A 10,410-nucleotide genomic window follows, 5' to 3' on the forward strand; every position below is an offset into this window, starting at 1 on the left:
TAAAAAAATCCTTTTTATTTTGAAATAATGGCTTCATAGGGAGTTCTGTAACTAGTACAGAGGTTCCATGTACCCCTCTCTCATTTGACCCCAGTGGTAGTTCTTCAGACTTTTATGTCATTTTTCTGTTCGCTTCCCTAGCCCCCTGTATAAGTAACACATTTATTAAGGAGGAAAAAGTGTGATTAAAATTTTTTTTCATAACATTAATATATTGGAAAAAATTACATCTCTAAAATAAGTATATAAAGTTCTGTTTGTACTTTTTAATTTCTACTTCATTATGTATAAAATAATCCTTTCTATAACTGAGAAAACTCATGCTTGTTTAATGTTATTTTAACTTGGGTTATAATTTTACTCATATTTTGGATGCTGTAAGAATCCAAGAGTAGTTAACAATTGTGGTCTATATTTAGATGAATATTGAGTCCTTGCTATAACTCTGTTCTTGAAGTTGGAGCTGAAGAACCTTGTTAAATGATATGGCATTTCAGTGCTTTTATTGTTTAGCTTCCTGGGAGCAGGTCCAAGGCCATTCTGCTTTATACCAAATTCTTTATTGTAGCAAGAAGAGGGATTATAAGTCTCTCGTTGAGTGAACTGATAAAATTATTTGGATGTCTTTTGTCGTATTGTACTACTTTCCCAAATCATTGTTGTGCTTTCGATTTTCACTGTAGATAATCCTCCAAAAGGAGCTTTGAAGAAACTGATACATGCTGCTAAGGTTTGTGTTATTACATAAATATAAAGAATAGGGAGGAAGAAAGAAGAAAGAGAACATGGTTTAAACTCATATCTCCTTTAGTAACTGTTTAAAAAGTCCATTTTATGTTCCCATAGAAATATATTCAATAAATGATCAGAATTTTTGTCATCAATTGCTTTTTACTTTTAATTATTAAGTTTAGAAATTTATATAATTTTTAGAATTTATCAAAATAAAAAGTTCCAAGTTCTGTACTCATTTTTTCAGATAAGAATATATTTAAAATGTTTCTTGTATTTTATTTTGTACTTCCCTTGGTCATTCTTTTTTCTTCTAGTCTAAGTATTTTATTACCCTTTCTGCCCTAATCCTATTTTGAGAAGTAAATGCCAGGTTCCTTTTTTTCTGGTTTATTTCTTCTCTTTTCCACCCTAGTAGTGGATTCCTAATTTATGCTGATCTATATGAAGTCTTGATAGTGTAGTTTGAAGGCTACTTTAATAAAAACTTTTGTTGAAAGTAAATAGAATGAAAATAGTCACTTTTTAAGCATCCAGTGAAAAACATTCACTACTTTTCTCTATCCCTTGTTCTGATACTTAGCAAGCATTAATGACTTTGCTGGTTTTTTTAGATGGAAGCTGCATTATTAGTTTCTGTATTCCGGGTGATAATTCATCAAAATGATAAAATAACTTAAAAAGTGTTGGGGGTGTTATAATGAGGTTTATGTTTTTTTTTTTTTTTTTTTTGTATAACTGATTAATGTTACTTTTTTCCTTCTCTTCTTTAAAGTTAAATGCTTGTTTAAAAACCTTAGAAGGAGAAAGAAACCAAATATATATTCAGTTATCTGAAGTTGATAAGACAAAGGAAGAGCTTACAGGTAGGTCATCTACATACATACTTTTAATGTTTTTCTAAGTAAGTACATCTCCTTTTAGAGAGTGGTAAAAATTAATTGAATTAATTTTGGGAAGATCCAATTTGATTTTTTTTTTTAACTTTTGTCCTTGTTGGGTATTTGTGAAACATTAGTTCTGATTTTAGTTGTCATTGCGAAAGGCATACCAATTTCCTCTATATTTATGTAAAATTAATGAATTTTTTAGAAAAACATGTAAAACCATATTTATTTTTTAATGTATTACACTGTTATGTGTTTGGTATGGTTTTAGATGTTAAAAAGTAGCAAATTGAAACTTAATGTTGAAAGTCTTTGTTAATTGAAAAATTGATCTTCAGTAGTGGTACTACTTGCAGTATGATTCATTCCTTTAATGTACATACATAGTATATTAGCACATACCAGAGTGATGTTAGACCTGTAGAAATGAAGTTTTTGTTTTAATTGAAAACATTTATGTTTATTTTGCAGATAGTGTTTGTATTTTCAAAAAGTAAACAAGTTCTGTCAATATGTTTGAAAAGTTTTAAAATTGGGATAAATAGCACCTCATTTTGTACAAATAAAAATTAAAAAAATTTACCATATACATTTGCATCAGAAAAGACCAGAAGGACATACTCAAATGTCAATAATAATTATCTCTGAATATGGGATTATGGGCAGATTTTTATATTCTTTTCACTTACCTGTATTTTCAAAAACTTCTACAGTAAGTGAACTGCATTTATAATAGTATTTTAAAAGATTGAACCACCAAAGATAGAGGTTATTAAAAATTATCATATACCTGTCTGGGTGCAGTGGCTCATGCCTGTAATCCAAGTAGTTTGGGAGGCTGAGGCAGGCAGATCACCTGAGGTCGGGAGTTCGAGACCAGCCTGGCCAACATGAGAAACCCCGTCTCTACTTAAAATACAAAAATTAGCCGGATGTGGCGGTGGGTGCTTGTAATCCCAGCTACTCAAGAGACTGAGGCAGAATCGCTTGAACTCGAGGTGAAGGTTGCAGTGAGCTGAGAGTGCGCCATTATACTCCAGCCTGGGTAACAAGAGCGAAACTCCGTCTCAAAAACAAACAAACAAACAAACAAAATAAACAAACAAAAAATGATTGTATCCTACTCACATGATTTTAGTAATTGGATTATTTTTGGATTTTAAGAAACATTAGTATTAGTTTAAGAGACTGTTGCTATATGTAAAGCGTTGTACTAAAAGTCATGGGAAATTCACAGAAGGAAAAGATAGCTTACTTTCAAGAAAGCTGTATTTGAAAAAATGTGTGTAGAAAGTGCTGGAGTAGCAAGGAAATTTGCTCACCAGTTACCCCACTCCTTAATACAATTTCCTGGCAAATCTTTATGTTTTTCTTAGACTAATATTTGGAGACTGTATATCTGCCTGTACTCTTCTTCCAAATCTAACTTTGTTTTTTTAATGGATCATGAAAGATAAATTTCTGTAATTAATCATTTATTCATAGCATGAAGATTTTCCTCCAAACTGTTTATGCCTTATGTGGTAATCATTTACAGTGGTTAAGTTACAGACAATTCAAAACAAAATAGCTAGAGTAGAAGTGCAAAAATATGGCCAGGTGCGGTGGCTTGTACTTGTAATCCTAGCACTTTGGGAGGCAGAGGTGAGCGGATCACTTGATCTCGGGAGTTGGAGACCAGCATGTCCAACATGGCTAAACCATGTTTCCACTAAAAATACAAAAATTAGTTGGGTGTGGTGTTACATGCCCGTAGTTCCAGCTGCTTGGGAGGCTGAGGCATGAGAATTGCTTGAACATGGGAGGTGGAGGTTGTAGTGAGCCAAGATCTCACCACTGCACTCCAGCCTGGGCGACCAAGTGAGACTCTGTGTCAAAAAAAAAAAAAAAAAAAGGCACAAAAGTATATTAAAGAATTAAGTGTTGGGTTGTAGTTTGCTTGTTTGTTTTACAATAGGGATGATGAATTTTAGTAGAGATAATACCCAGCGTTGATCTCTTTATGTGATTGTTCTTGGCAATGGCTTAAAGCCTAGGTCAATGAATTTTTTTTCTGATGTAGATTAAAAAATTTCTGTGGAAAGATAGTTATGTACAATTTCCTGTACATTTAATCATTTAATGTTTACGTATTTACTGAAAATGTTCTTTTGGTGTGTATGTTTAATGGGTTGTATTAGTCTGTTCTCACATTGCTGTAAGGAGCTACCTGAAACTGGGTACTTTGTAAAGAAAAGAGGTTTAAATGACTCATGGTTTTGTGGTCTGTACAGGTTTCTGCTTCCGGGGAGGTGTCAGGAAAACTTAGAATCATGGTGGAAGGTGAAGGGGAAACTGGCACATCGTACATGGTGGGAGCAGGAGGAAGAGAGTGAAGGGGGAGGTGTTACACACTTTTAAACAACTAGATCTCATGAGAACTCTATCACCCAGGGGGAGACAGCACTAGGAGGATGGTAATAAACCATGAGAAATCATGCCCATGATCCATTCACCTCCCATCAGGCCACACCTCTAACACTGGGTATTACAGTTCAACATGAAATTTGGGTGGGGACACAAACCCAAGTTATATCATGAGTGTTTTAGAATAATTAAATACCATTACATATAATTCGAAAATTTTCTGTTTGTTAATACTATTTCCAAAACTTCCCTCTTTAGTCAGAGTGAGTTTTGTCTTTTAAGATTTGTGGTGGTGATTCATACACATGTTATGGGAGATGATACGTTCCTTCATCTTAGAGGAGTTGAAGTTATTATATTGGTACCTTAATATTAGAGATATTCAGAGTTGATATTTCAGTTTTAGAGGAGCTCAGCATTTATTATGTTAGGAGAGAAATGAGGTTTTTAAAAAAATTGGTGCATACATTATAAAGCATTCATAATTATTTAGAATTATTCATTTTTATAGATTTTTTTAAAACTTGGTTTAGCAGTTGAAACAAAATTGGTGTTTATCTCTCCAGTCTTGGTGTATTTTAAACTAGGAGTATGTTTGAGCGATTGTTATGAAAAGATGCGGATTTCTAGCTTGACTTACATATCAAAATTTTAGCTTAAAAGGGAGGGCTAGGTAGAATTTATTATTGAAAGATAAAGTTTTCACTAGATAAAAACAGGTATTATTCATTGTCTGGAAATAGTTTTACAGGGAATGTTGAACTACAATGTTGCCCTTTAAAACTCTTATCTCCAAAATCTTCCTGAGAACTTTAGTGGCATTTGGCTCCCAAATTGAAAATTAGATGCTAGAATTAGAATGTTGAAGGTCTTAGGAATCCTGTAAATAATAATAAAAATTAAAACGATTTTTTTTTTTTCTTTTTTGGATACAGGGTCTCACCCTGTCACCTAGGCTGGAGTGCAGTGGTGTGATTTTGGCTTACTGCAACCTCTGCCTCCCAGGTTCAAGCAGTTCTCCTTCTAGGCCTCCCAAGTAGCTGGGCTTACAGGCACTTCCCACCATGTCTGACTAATTTTTGTATTTTAAGTAGAGTTGGGGTTTTGCCATATTGGCCAGGCTGGTCTTGAACTCCTGGCCTTTGGTGATCTACCCATTTTGGCCTTCCCAAGTGCCGTGATTACAGGTGTGAGCCACCACGCCTAGCCAAAATTAAAGTAATTTATATAGGTCCTTACTTAAAATATTAATATACTCAGTTGAACACTATTCAGCCATCAAAAAATAATGGCATTCTGTTTTGTGGCAACATGAGTGAGCCAATTTAAAGTGAACTAAGCCATGCCAGAAAGAGCAGTGCTGCATGTTCTCATATATGGGAGCTAAAAAAGTTGATCTCATTTAATAGAGAGTGGAATAGTAATAGTAATATGAGGATGGGAAGTGTAGGGGGTAGGGAGTTAAGAAAAGGTTAGTTAGCATTTACAAAATTATAACTAGATAGGTGGAATGATTTCTAGTGTTCTGTAGCACTGTAGAGTGACTAGTTATTGTATATTTATTATTTTTCTTCAATCTACTTCATTTGTCATATTTTTTATTTGTAAATAGCTAGAAGAGAGGATTTTGAATGTTTATAACATAATGACAAATGCTGGAGGTGATGGATATGCTAATTACCCTGATAAGATTATTACACATTGAATACCTGTATTGAAATATCATACTGTACCACATAAATATGTGCAATTTTTATGTGTCAACTAATAACAATAAAAACATTTGGGTAAACAAAATACCTTGTAGATTTTCTGTTAATGGAAAAAGTTTAGTTTATTAATAATTTATTATTTTTTGTAATTTTTATCTTTCTGAAATGTTAATTTGCAACTCAAATGTTTACTCCTTTAATTATGACTTAAAATTTTTATATAGAGCATATTAAAAATCTTCAGACTGAACAAGCATCTTTGCAGTCAGAAAATACACATTTTGAAAGTGAGAATCAGAAGCTTCAACAGAAACTTAAAGTAATGACTGAATTATATCAAGAAAATGAAATGAAACTCCACAGGTAATAAAAATCATGTTAACTTCATTGAACAGCAAGTAAGATAGCTTCAGAGATATATGTTACATATTTAACTGTAGCAATTATTGAAAGTTCTCAATTTATGATTGGATTATATTTTATCAAATTATTTTTAAGAAAGGTATTTGATCTGGAAACACTTTTTTTCAACAAACAAAATATTGTAAATGATGTTGGAATTTCCAAGTTAGTCACAGAATCCTCTTTAGCTTCTAATAAGTAGTCAGCAAATTACTACCTTAAAATTCCTTATACTGGCAGGGAATCTGAGTGGACAGACACCCTTGATTGAACTGCCCATTAATTCCATCTCTGATACATGTAAAACTGATTTCTCTGTTCTGTGCAACTTGCTCCTACCCAGGTGTTCCTTGTCTTAGTAAGTGGTATTGTCATTTACTTAGTTGCTCAGGGTGGCTCCTCAAGCCATTTTTGACTTCTCTCTTTTCTATCTCCTATTTATTCTGTCATCAAATCCTGTCAGCTTTCTTATAGCCTGAATCTGACCACTTTTCACCATCTCCCATACTGGTCTAGTCCAAGCCATCAGCAGTTAATATCTGGTTTATTATAGTAGCCTTATAAGTAGTCTCCCTCTTTACACCTTTTCTCCTGTACTATGTTTTCTCTGCAACATGCAAGATGACCCTTAAAATGTGAATTGTGAGTATGGTCACTCTCTGCTCAAAATCCCTACGTGCCTTCCTATCACTCTCAGAACTTAACCCATAGCTTTTATATCTTAGCCTACAAGACTGTACCGCCTTGGACCCTTGGCCACTTCTTTAATTTTAGCTTATTTGTGTTCTTTTTCCTCTCAGTACCCTCCATCCAACACTGGCCTTTTTGGTGATCTTTAGCACGTTGACCTCAGGGTCTTTTGCACTTGCTCCTTTTACCTGGAATGATGTTTCCTTATACATTTGCATGGCTCAGTTTTTCATTTTATTTGGTTCTGGGTTCAATTGTTGCCTCAAAGAATCCTTCCCTGTCTACTCTAACTAAAATAATAACTGCTACTCTTTATCCCCCTATTTTGCCTTGTAGCTCTTATTGTCCTCTGGTGATTGATTGCTTTTATTTCTTTTATCTTCCTTTCGTTAAATATAAGCTGTGAGAGAGAATTACTTTATTTTCTTCACTTCTGTGTTCCCAGTGCCTAAACCTGTGTGAGACACATGATAGCTGTTCAGCACATGTTTGTTGAATATATGGACAAATATGTTCAGTGCCTTTATATATTGAAGGAGTGTGTATGTGTGTATGCTGTTACCTAAATGTCTAAATACACAGAAGACCCTTGAGATATCTGAAGGCTTCAGATTTTTAAATATTACCGAAGCACATATTTTTGTCATCATAAAGGGTAATAAAATGTAACAGACTTTCAGGTTCCTTTAGGCTCTTAATGAAAGTTATTATAGTTGTTCTTTATTAATTACAGAATCTGTATTTGTGAATTCACTTACTTGCCAAAATATATCTGTAAATCAGATCAATACATGCAAAGCTTTTGCAGCCATTCATGGACATATTCAGAATGATGAAAAATTTGAGTTGTCCAATGTGCATGTTGGCAGCTGAGGTTAAACAAGGTGATGCTCTGCTTTGTTTCAGCTCTCATTCTGTAAAGTGTCCTTTTTACGGTATATTTAGTACCTCATTTTTTATATTTTTATGCTTTTTGCTGGTGATTTAGGTGTTTAAAATGTACCCTAAGCATACTGCTCAACTGTTATGTAGTGTTTGAAGCACAAGAAGGTTGTGATGTGTGTTACGGAGAAAATACGTGTGTTAGATAAACTTTGTTTAGGCATGAATTACAGTGCTTTTGGCTGTGAGTTCAATGTTAATAAATTAACAATATATATATTAAATAAGATACCTTTAAACAGAAGCACACTAAGACAAGGTTATGTATTGATTAGTAGATAAAATTGTTGTGACCAGAGGCTAGCAGGAAGCTAATTCTTTTTGATTACCCTTAGGAGCAGTGATCTGGTATTTGCTAATTCATGATGTGTAGTGACTTTATGGAATATAACTAGCACAAATAATGAGAATCTACTTGATATATTTGGAAACTGGTAGAGAATACTAATGCTTCTTTGAGATCAGGATGCTGGGTAGTGCTTGGCTCAGTCACTGCTAAGTTCTATATCTCAGTCATGATTTGCATTTCAGTTCACAATTAAAAAGTTGTTATTTGTTATGGACCTTTGGCCATTTCGGACTGCTCAGGGTATGAAAGAGAATAAACTTGACTAAAAGAAAGAGTTGCAGTATAACTTTAGGGCTTTTGAGCCAGTATACCTAGGAGTGGGCCCTTCTTTTTAGGTTAGAATGAAACATATTAAATTAAAACTTGGATATAAAAGTGATTGTTTGAGGTGAAAGCAATACTTTTGTGTATATCTTTTGAATAAAAAAGGTATATGGTTGATTACAGAATTTCGATGAGCAGTGTTTCAGAAAAAAAAAAAGACATTTTCCTTAGATTTTTAAGGCAAGGATAGGAAGCTGAGTAGTGTCCTACTTGTGTGTGTTGTTCACATGATTTCATTTGTTTGAAATATTTTAAATTCCTAAAATATGTATTTGCTTCTTACATTTAAATTAAACTACTTGCTACTGAAATTCAGTGAATTATGCCTTTGGTACTTCTTCAGAGTAGAATATTGAATTGATAGTACCCATAAATTTATATTCTTGCTGCATATAGAATAAGTTCAGTCTAGATGTTGGCTTGATGTTTTTCTTGACTGATACATTGTTTTACTACCATTTTTCCAAATTTAATAATGGAAAGAAATGAAATGGTAGGACTTAGAAGCTTGATGTGTTACTTTTTTTTTTTTTTTGAGACAGAGTCTTGCTGTGATGCCCAGGCTGGAGTGCAGTGGTGCAATCTTGGCTCTCTGTAACCTCTGCCTTCTGGGTTCAAGCAATTCTTTTGCCCCAGCCTCCTAGGTAGCTGGGACTACAGGTGTGCCACCAGGCCTGGCTAATTTTTTTTTTTTTTTTTGTATTTTTAATAGAGATGGGGTTTCACCATGTGGTCCAGGCTGGTCTCAAACTCCTGACCTCCAGTGATCTGCCCACCTCGACCTCCCAAAGTGCTGGGATTACAGGCGTGAGCCACCACACCTGGCCCTTGATGTGTTACTTTAAATATGTATGATTTTCTTCTTTGAGATGCAGCCTCGCTCTGTTGCTCAGGCTGGAGTACAGTGGCGTGATCTTGGCTCACTGCAACCTTTGCCTCCTGGGCTTGAGCAATTCTCCTGCTTCAGCTGCCTAAGTAGCTAGGATTACAGGTGCACGCCACCACACCCTGCTAATTTTTGTATTTTTAGTAGCACCGGGGTTTCACCATGTTAGCCAGGTGGGTCTCAAACTCCTGACCTCGTGATCTGCCTACCTTGGCCTCCCAAAGTGCTGGGCTTATAGGTGTGAGCCACTGCACCTGGCCAAGGTAGATTTTTTAAAGTCATATCATTAGGTCTCCTTTCATAGTGTAATTTTTATCATTAATAGGCCCACTCAAATTCAGTGGGAAGGTATATAGACCTCACCTTTTATCAGTAGGGGTGTCAAATAATTTCTGGCTATCTTCAGTCTACACAATCTGTAAAAACACTTCTCTCTTCCATATCCATGCCTATCTCACTTTTGTGCTTTTCCTAAGGAGAAGACTTATTTTCTTACAAAGTCCATGAAAGTGATTGACCTGAGGGAATGCTTTCTTAGCAATAGGTGATATAGTATATAGAATAGAAAACATTTACAGCCACACTACAAGACCTCTTCCTTCAGTAGTTTGTCTTGTTCCTCCTCAAAGTTAATGAAGGAGGGAAGATAACCATTTAGAATTCCAAATGTGTTTTCCTGTGGCGTTCAATAAATATTTCCTGGGTGACCAAGCTTATTAATGATTGTATGTGAAATGAAACGACATGGGTATTGTAGCATGAAAGCGTCACTGCTTATGAGCTCTGGAGCTTGGTTTAATTATTTCATTTCTCTGTGCTTCATTTTCATTTTTGTAAGATGGGAATAAAAGTACTACCCTTCTTGTAGAGCTGTTGTGGTAATTAAATAATACACGTAATAGTCTAAGAACAGTTTTTGGGACATACTAATGGCTCAATAAGTTGTTATTATTATTAATAGAACTGGATGTAGAAAATAGGACTGCTACTACTAGTACTGTTTACTTTGGGTTGATTGTAATTATAATGGAGAGTGTGTGTGTGTGTGTGTGTGTGTGTGTGTGTGTGTGTGTGTGTGTG

At 34.6% G+C, this 10,410-nt stretch overlaps 1 long non-coding RNA gene across 2 annotated transcripts; it reads left to right on the top strand.

Annotated features, from left to right (window-relative positions):
- Positions 1-15: 15 nt before the first annotated feature.
- On the top strand, positions 16-10,405 carry LOC116547168. 2 transcript variants are annotated; one of them, XR_004266964.1, is made up of 4 exons: positions 16-730; positions 1,508-1,598; positions 5,962-7,367; positions 10,363-10,405. It is a non-coding gene; the product is annotated as an uncharacterized LOC116547168 (long non-coding RNA). The 2 variants fall into 2 exon arrangements; XR_004266963.1 differs by lacking the exon at positions 10,363-10,405 and having other exon boundaries at positions 290-730; positions 5,962-8,989.
- Positions 10,406-10,410: the final 5 nt, after the last annotated feature.

This window comes from Sapajus apella, unplaced genomic scaffold, assembly GCF_009761245.1.
Source record: "Sapajus apella isolate SASKATOON/1434 unplaced genomic scaffold, GSC_monkey_1.0 scaffold2254, whole genome shotgun sequence".
Lineage (NCBI taxonomy): Eukaryota > Metazoa > Chordata > Mammalia > Primates > Cebidae > Sapajus > Sapajus apella.